Genomic DNA, 8,551 nt, shown 5'->3' with positions numbered 1-8,551 from the left:
CCAAGAGCATTCTCTGCGTCAGAATCTGTTTTGGGGAAACTGTCCTAAGTCAGTTCTGTAGATTGTGTGTTATTCCTCACCATTTGAAAAGTGCTCTAATTTGGACTCTTGACTGGCTATTTCCATTTATAGCCAACATTTAATATTCCCCTCATTCTTGGCCTTGACTTCTACTGTTCTCCTAGTAATTTTTTACCCTGTGGCCCCTGCCACCATCCTCACTTTCATTAGGTGGTGGACTTCTTTGATGTTATGTACAAGTATTATACATCTACTTATAGTTCCTTTCCCTCAATCCCCAATGACACCACAGTGCATTTTGATTTGTTTAATACATTCTATAGGAAGCTTAGAATTTTTTAACCAGGTTGGTGAAGAATTAGTATTCAACTAGTATGAACTTGAAATTGCAGATAATTCTCTAGATTTGAGAATTCTCTATAATTATTTACAAGGGTCCTTATGATTTAACTAAAAATCTCAGCACTTGCAGATTATAGTTCCTCCATTTTCCTGTAAAATGTCAGAATTCTTTGCGGCTTCTGTAAGCTGAGTACACCACCCATTGTTCCTGTGCTCGACTTAATTTCTGGCAAAGTGCCTACCTTGATTGAAGGTCTTGTCAGGCTCAAAATCTTCCTCCCCATTCCTGTTCACACCATAATCTGAATGACCTCACTCTCAATGCTGGTGATTTTAGCTTCATGATCCCTTACCCTCTTTAATGACAATGAATTTACCTAGCAATTGACTTCAACCGCCCACTTTCCACATCACACCATGAACCTTGTCATAAGTACAAACTGCTCCACCACTGAAAACCTAAGTGTCTTGTTCACTGAGCATAATGTCTGATGCCATATCCTTCTAGAGCTGTTAACTTATTCCACTATACCTGGTCTTTGTGGAATATTTTCATTCAATTGGACCCTTCAATCTTTTCTTAATGATAATTTTTTTTTCCTGAATGCTACATATATATTATGATTGATTATCTGACCTACAGATACCCTCCTCCCTCACAGATACCATCATCACAAGTAACCATGGGCTGTTACTGAAAGTCTTCCTCTCTATTTCTAAACTGCTGGGCAAAAATCTCACAGTTTTGCAGATTGGTATCATTATAATTGATTATAATAACAATTTCTCAATCCTATTTTTACTTGGCAGATCTCATGTATTTCATCAATTCTACTAAAGCTTCACAGTTCTCAGCCTTTATTCCCAGTGGTCCACCCTGGTTGTGAGTCTCACTCTGAGCTCTCTGTCTTACTCGAGTGTAAACCTGTCCCTATCATCCCCTTCTTTTGTCATTCTGTTCAAGATTAATTCATCCACTTTCTGAGACTTCATCAGTTATTTTTTCTTCAACCCAACCCCTTTCTTTTTATTGCTCATGCTCAGAGTAGGAATATAGTCAAGTTTCTCTTTTAAAATACCTCCCTCAACTCCTATGACTCCACTAGCTACCATCTAATGTTAATTTGGGTATGTTTACTAAAATAAGCCCCCCAAAATCAACTTACTAAGTATATTATATTACATTCTCTCTCTTTGTCTCTCTCTCTCTCTATATATATATATATCTATATATCTGTATAGATACTCAATAAACAAGCAAACAAATAAATAAATGTGCCTGGGATGATAAAGTTGCTTATTATTATTAGTTTGTATAATGAATATTATTGTGATAATAAAAGTAAAAAGTATAGATGGTATACAGAATCTTAATAGAGCGATCACCATGACCTACATTAACAAAGACCATTATCACTACCTTGAAGCCCACTGTATCTCTTTTGCTGGTCTCAGTTTGTCCCTTTCCCTCAAAGGTAACTATTATCTGGATTTTGTATTTTTCATTCCCTTGTCTTCTTATAGTTTTACTACATTATTTGTAAACTTAAATAGTATATTGTTTTGTTTTACATATTTTGAGATTTATATATGTGGAATTATGCTACGTGTCTTGCTTATCTTTGGTAGACATTATGACCATGTTATTTTGTGTATATGAAATTCAAATATTTTGTAATATTTCAATATATGAATGCATGGTGATGGTTTATGTATTCTACTAATAATGACTATTAGCAAGTTTAGTTTAGTTTAGTTTAGTTTAGTTTCTATTCTGATTGCAAACAGCACTGCTATAAATAACCTTGTACAAATCTCTTGTTGTATATCTACAAGTCTTCTGGGGCTTTTGTTTTTTAAATGACAAGCTTGCCCTCGGCATGCCCAAGGCGGACTGTAATATCTTAGCATGATGTCTCTCCCTTCTTATATAAATGTTGAAGCTTCTCTTTAAAACTCTTTGTGAAAGATACACATCTGCAATGCAATCCACCCTTGGAACTTAGTGAGGGGACAGGGGGCTCACGGCATCATGGGATTAAAGTTGGAAGGAAAGTTGAAGATAGTGTTACTCTCTGCCATCATGTAATTTGTGATCTTATTGGAAATTCTTCTCTCTCCCTAAAAGACACATTGAAACTATAGAAAGAAATGTAAAACTGAAAAGGGCCTAAGGCCTAAACATCTAATTGTTAGAAAAATTGCTTAATAAAATAATTGAAACCTATGAGCTTGAAGTGATTAAGTATCAAAATCCTGGTGCTGGGTCCATGTACAAAACAAGCTGAACTAGAATGAAATATTATTTTCACAGTCTTATTTTCATTTTGGTTTAAGTTTAAAAGTAAATCTTGTTGATTAACAGATAACTTTTGTATTTAATTCAGAAAATTTTTACTGAATGGAAAAGCAATTAATAAGAACCTTTACAAAGAAATGTCATGTTGATAATGATGTTTTCAAAATTGAATTTTTCTTTTTAATCTTTTTAATGCTGACTCAGACTGATTTCCAGTAAGATTGCTTTACTGTCCATTTTCTGCCTCAAGTATTTAATGAAAAAATTAGAATTTGGGATTATCCTTTTCTTGGTTTGATTGTAAATTTAAGGTGAGAAATAACACTATTTTTTTTTTTATTTTTTCTTTTTCTGCCATGATTCCAAGGCCAAACCAATTTCCCAAATGTTTTGTTGCATTTCAGGATATATTTGCCAGATTTAGCAAAAACAAACAAACAAAAAGAAAAAGAAAAAATAGGATGCCCAGTTAAATTTGATATCATATAAATAATGAATAATTTTTCAGTATAAGTGTGTCCCAAATTACTTCTCTTTTTTTTAAAAAAAAGTTTACTTGGGGTGCCTGGGTGGCTCAGTCAGTTGAGCGTCTGACTTCGGCTCAGGTCATGATCTCACGGCTCATGAGTTCAAGCCCCGCGTCAGGCTCTGTGCTGACAGCTCAGAGCCTGGAGGCTGCTTCGGATTCTGTGTCTCCCTCTCTGTCTTCCCCTAACACACTCGCATTCTGTCTCTGTCTCTCTCAAAAATAAATAAACATTAAAAAAAAAAAAAGAAATGTATTATCTGATGTAATACAGTATTTTGCTTAATATGTTTTTTTAATTCCATGTATATGATGCTACCTGTTCAATTTATTAAAAATTATAATAAACATAATAAAATAGTGCTCCAAACTTTTGCTGTTCATGTGGAAGACACTACAAGAAGACACAATAGAGACTGCCTGGCAATAAGAAATACAAATTCCTTCTATAGAGATGGAGCAATAAAAGGACAAATCTAGTTGTTTAAAAGACAATTCGCTGTACACATTTTATTTACAGTTTTGTACACTGTCTTAATATGAATGGGACCGCTTTTACTTGAGCCATTTTTTAACCAAAACAAAACAATCTAAGTAATACAAAGTGTTAAAATACAGCATAAAGATACAAAAACAGAGATACTAATTCTAATTAGGAATGTAATTATGATGTTACATTTTTTTTTATATAAACCACAATGATGTTTAGGAAATCACACAAACATAGATCACTGATTTGAATGAAATGCCTAAATTTGTAGCAAAGCTTTGTAGTTACAAAAAAAAACAAAAAAAATACCAAAGAATGCACAAAATTAATGTTTATTCCGCCTTTATGTCATATTTCTGGATCCTTCACCACTGTTACATGAGGAAAAAAACAAAAGCAAAACAAATGAAAAACTGAAATCAGAATCACTAATGTTATAAAGTAGGGAAACAAATAAATTTAAATCTAGCAGCCATCAACAAGAGTACAGCAAAGACAATGCTGTAAAAAGAAATAAATAAAATTGCTAGATTTTGCTAGATTGCTGTATGCATCATACTCTTTCAAATCAGCAAAATATGCTCCTGCACACAATGGAACATAAACAGAATTTTTTTTCCTTTAAGGTACAGAAATGCAAGTTCTTTTTTGAATATTGTAGATGGGTAAAATGTGCTTATAATGGTAATTCTAGTAAGCTATTACATGAGTGGGCCAGGAACACATTCATGGATTCTGGGGATGATGTGTACTGTAATTCTTTGATTGGGATAGTGGACACTCTTAAGCAAAAAACAAACAAACAAACAAACAAACAAACAAAAACAAAAAACCATGAACACAGAAGTACAAGGCAAAAGCAAATGAGACTTCTCATATCTTAGCAACATTTAGATGGAAATCAAACTTAAATACAGTCCACTCTGCTTTGGAAGAGGCTTTGGTTCAGCTCCCAAATCTCGATTTCTTGATGCAGTCTCCTATGAGAATACTCAGAATGTGTCTTCTTAAACAACAAACCTATTTTTAGTGGTGGAGCCCCTCTTAGTAGCTGTGTCTACATGGGACTGACAACCAACCACTATCTTTGGAGGAAGTCCTAACCTTTCCTTGTATATCTTCCCTATATGTATAACAGCCTCTCTGTTTTCACATTCAGTAGTCCTTATTGCTATCTTATCACCTTTAGCTCTAACATTAACAACAGCTCCACATACAACATCACTGTAGTCATCAAAAGATTCTCTAATAAGGCACAGCAGTGTCTCTAGCCAAAAACCATCCAGATCACTTCATCTCTGCTGTTTGTTCAATGTAATTAACCATCGTCCTCCTCTTTTGTTTTTCTCATCTTCCCACATAGGCTCAATACCATCCTTAAAAAGTGAATAGTCACAGCCAGGCATTAAATTACTAGACAACTGGATGTGGTTGTACAGAGCCCAAAAGTCTTCAGCAGTACCAAACTTAGAGATCAGCAGGTTTGCTTGCCAAGTTTTGCTTTTATCATTTTTAAAAAACCAGAGTGCCCATCTGCTCCGTAAAGGATGCTTAACACAGTGTTCTGGGTTAGCAACCTCCTGATTAGATTCTGTTTTCTCTTCTGAAGGTGGGGGATTAGGAGTAGGGGTGGTTTCCGGTTCCACAGTCGCCATCTTAGATAATATGTTTTAATCTTATAATGATAAAAAGTATTAATTGAATAAAATGAAAAATACAGACAGAAAATAAAGATGCTCATAATCACAAAACCTGTTGCATTCACAGTTTACATACTGGATCACTTTCTTTCAGTCTGTTTCCATCCACTTGAATGTAATTGGGATATTCCTATGTAGGTTACATATAATTTTATATTTTACTTTTTTCATTGTATATTTTACTGATTTTTCGATGCTACTCACAACTTTTTGAAAATGCATATTGACTATTATCCCTTCACATTGGCCCTATTATTAGACATTTGTTTCTAAAGTTTCATTATTATAACTGTGTGCTACGCCCTTTTGTATCAGTATTACATTCTTCTGAAAGAAACTTGGCGACATTTTTATTATGGGACCAGATTTATCCTAAATACTTGCCACTCAGAGTGTGAACTGTGTAAGGGTAGCTGCCACATCACTGGAACCATGTTAGACATGCAGGTGCCATATGGATGTACCAAATCAGAAACAGCCTTTTAACAAGATGGTGGGTGATTTCTGTGCACTTTCCAGTTGAGAGGGTGAGGTCTTAGAGTCTATTCCACGCAGAACAGGCAACTGGCTCACTAAAGTTCAGATTATCCCGATTGGTTCACTGAGGAGAGGCTCAGAGCTTCTTGATTGGTTATCAGGAGGCCACTCTTCGCCTTGATTCCTGCCCTGCATCCTAACTCCCAGTAAACAGAGCGTTTTCAATTCTGTTTACACATTAGAATTACCTGAGAAGTTTCTTTTAAAATATTATTATTTGGATTCCACCCCAGACCTATTAAATAAAAATGTCTTGGGAAAGGGGAGGAAACGGTTTTAAAAAGCCCTCCAGGTGTCTAATGAGCAGCCAGAGTTGACAATAGTTGTAGATGAACAAAAAAGAGAGGAAAATAGATGCCAAATGATAGAAGATGACTGTTGTCATCAACCTGCCTTGTTGTCAAAGGCTATAATCTTCACTGTCAATCATCGCTAAATCTGCAGAGAGATGGAGAAGGGAGTGAAAGCAGGAAATGTGGTTTATCTGGTTAGCATTTAGAGATAGGAGTTACTTTAACTGAATTTCCAGTAAAGGGATTATACTCCAAAGGACTCAGAGCCAAATTGAAAAGCCCAAACAATCAAATGACTGCATGCGTACTTTGTTTTGTAAGTGAAAATGAGGGGACTGTTGCCTTCCAACAAGAGTTGACTGTAAGTAAAACAATCAAATGATTTTTCTTCTGGAAATAATCTCCACATAACTAATTTTATTTGCAATGATTAACATTTCAAGGTCTTTTAATATTTATCAGATTATTTGGAAGGCCAAAATATATCTTGATAATTCCAATTTAATTACAAATTATAAAATAAAACAACTGGATGCATCACTGTATTTCAAGCCATGGAATTTTCAACACCACTGCATTCTTTTTAATAGGATTTGAAACTTTGGGGTTGGCTATTGCCTCAATTTATGTTTGCTTTGGACTCTTTTCACACTTAGGCTTGATGAAATGTCTGAAGTGTTGTTGTGTTGTTTCTAATGGAAAAATCTGTTTGACTTTAGCTATAGCAAGATTAAGGAAGAATTTAAAATGTTAATCTTGATAGTAATATCAATGATAATCTTTAATTCTGTTCAACCCAGTTATTTGTTTTTATTTTTTAGTGTATATCTCATACTTCTAAAAAAGATAAGAGATGGTTTTCAATAAAACCAAATATATACATACACATACACAAATACACACCCAAGTAATGATATTTTATTATTTTCGTTACCCAACTACAGTCTGCAACTCACAAACTTATTTCATCTTTTCCCTATTCTTTTGTTTGGCCTTTTTTAAAGAACAAAAACAAGAACAAAATATATGTTCTACTTGTAAATTTCTCTTTTTGAAAATTGCAGGAATTTAGTATATTCTTATTAACAAACCATGTCTAAATTATGCATGTTCTTTCCTTGGATTACCATGGAAATGAGTTCTTTACCTCCTCACTCCCCTCCCCTTAGTCAGCTCGGCTGCTATAACAAAATGCCATAGACCATAGCTTACAAACAGAAATTTATTTTTCACAATTCTGGAGGCTGGGAAGTCTCAGATCAAGGTGATGGAAGATTCAATGTATGGTCAAAAATAGTTTCCTGGTAGATATTTTCTTTTCTCTGTGTCTTTACATGGTAAGAGGGGCAAAAAATCTGTCTGGGTTTTTTTGTTTGTTTGTTTGTTTGTTTGTTTGTTTTTATAAGGGCACTAATGACCTAACCACTGTTTTCAAAACTTTATTGCTTCCCAAAGCCCCCACCTCCTCATACCATAGAATTGAGGATTAGGTTCCAACATATGATTTTGAGAGACGTAAACATTCAGTCTGTGGCATCCTCTTATTTTAAGTTCTGGATCCATGAAATGTTGCATTTAGTCTGTATACAAGTGACAAAATTAAACCTTTTAAAACCTTGCAGGGAAATTCAGAAATTATTTTTAATGTAAGGGCCCCTGATGAAGACTAGATGTGATGTGCACATTCCCTTTACGGGGGATTAACCTCAGAAATTACTAATAAGATTTTAATATGGAATATACTCCTTTTCAACCCCCCAAAAATCTTCAAGTATATGGTCAATGATTCAAAAACAAAACAAAATAAAACATTTTCTATTCATTAAAAAAATGACCATGTTTGCAAATAATTTAGTGATTTAGGCCAATAATTGTACAGGTTACCCTTGAAATTAACCAGCGTTAAATCAAATGAAGAGTTTTACATTCACTTTCTGAAGGATCTTCATGAACCATCTTGATTCTCAGCAGAGAGAATCAGCAGGGAGTGAAATTAGCTACCTTGACACTATATTGCACTTGCCCTGGTCTACCCTAATATATATATATATATATATATCTACCTAATATATACCTACCCTATATATATGTTTGTTTCCTCCAAAATGTTGAGAAGGTATTCTCCTTCTTTATTATTAATGATTTTTTTCCTCTAGAAGCATGCAGTGAAATGTCATGTCTAGCATCTTCCAGGAATCCTCTTCAAAATTTTAGCAGATTCTCCAAATCACCCCAAGGAACTTATTTGAATATTGAGTTGTTCATATTTTATTATTTTGAATGTGTTATTTGCCCTTCTATAGGTTAAAATAAGTGCTAACCCATGTTTCTTTTTTATCACAA

General features: G+C 34.2%; 1 pseudogene; it reads right to left on the bottom strand.

The window, feature by feature from the left end:
• Window positions 1–4,553: 4,553 nt before the first annotated feature.
• LOC121029719 (eukaryotic translation initiation factor 4E-like) lies at window positions 4,554–5,334 on the bottom strand (annotated as a pseudogene).
• Window positions 5,335–8,551: the final 3,217 nt, after the last annotated feature.

This window comes from Herpailurus yagouaroundi, unplaced genomic scaffold (assembly GCF_014898765.1).
Source record: "Herpailurus yagouaroundi ecotype Mexico unplaced genomic scaffold, PumYag 139, whole genome shotgun sequence".
In the NCBI taxonomy this organism is placed as follows: domain Eukaryota; kingdom Metazoa; phylum Chordata; class Mammalia; order Carnivora; family Felidae; genus Herpailurus; species Herpailurus yagouaroundi.
The sequence above is the reverse complement of the archived record's forward strand: the minus strand, read 5'-3'. Positions and strand labels throughout refer to the sequence as shown.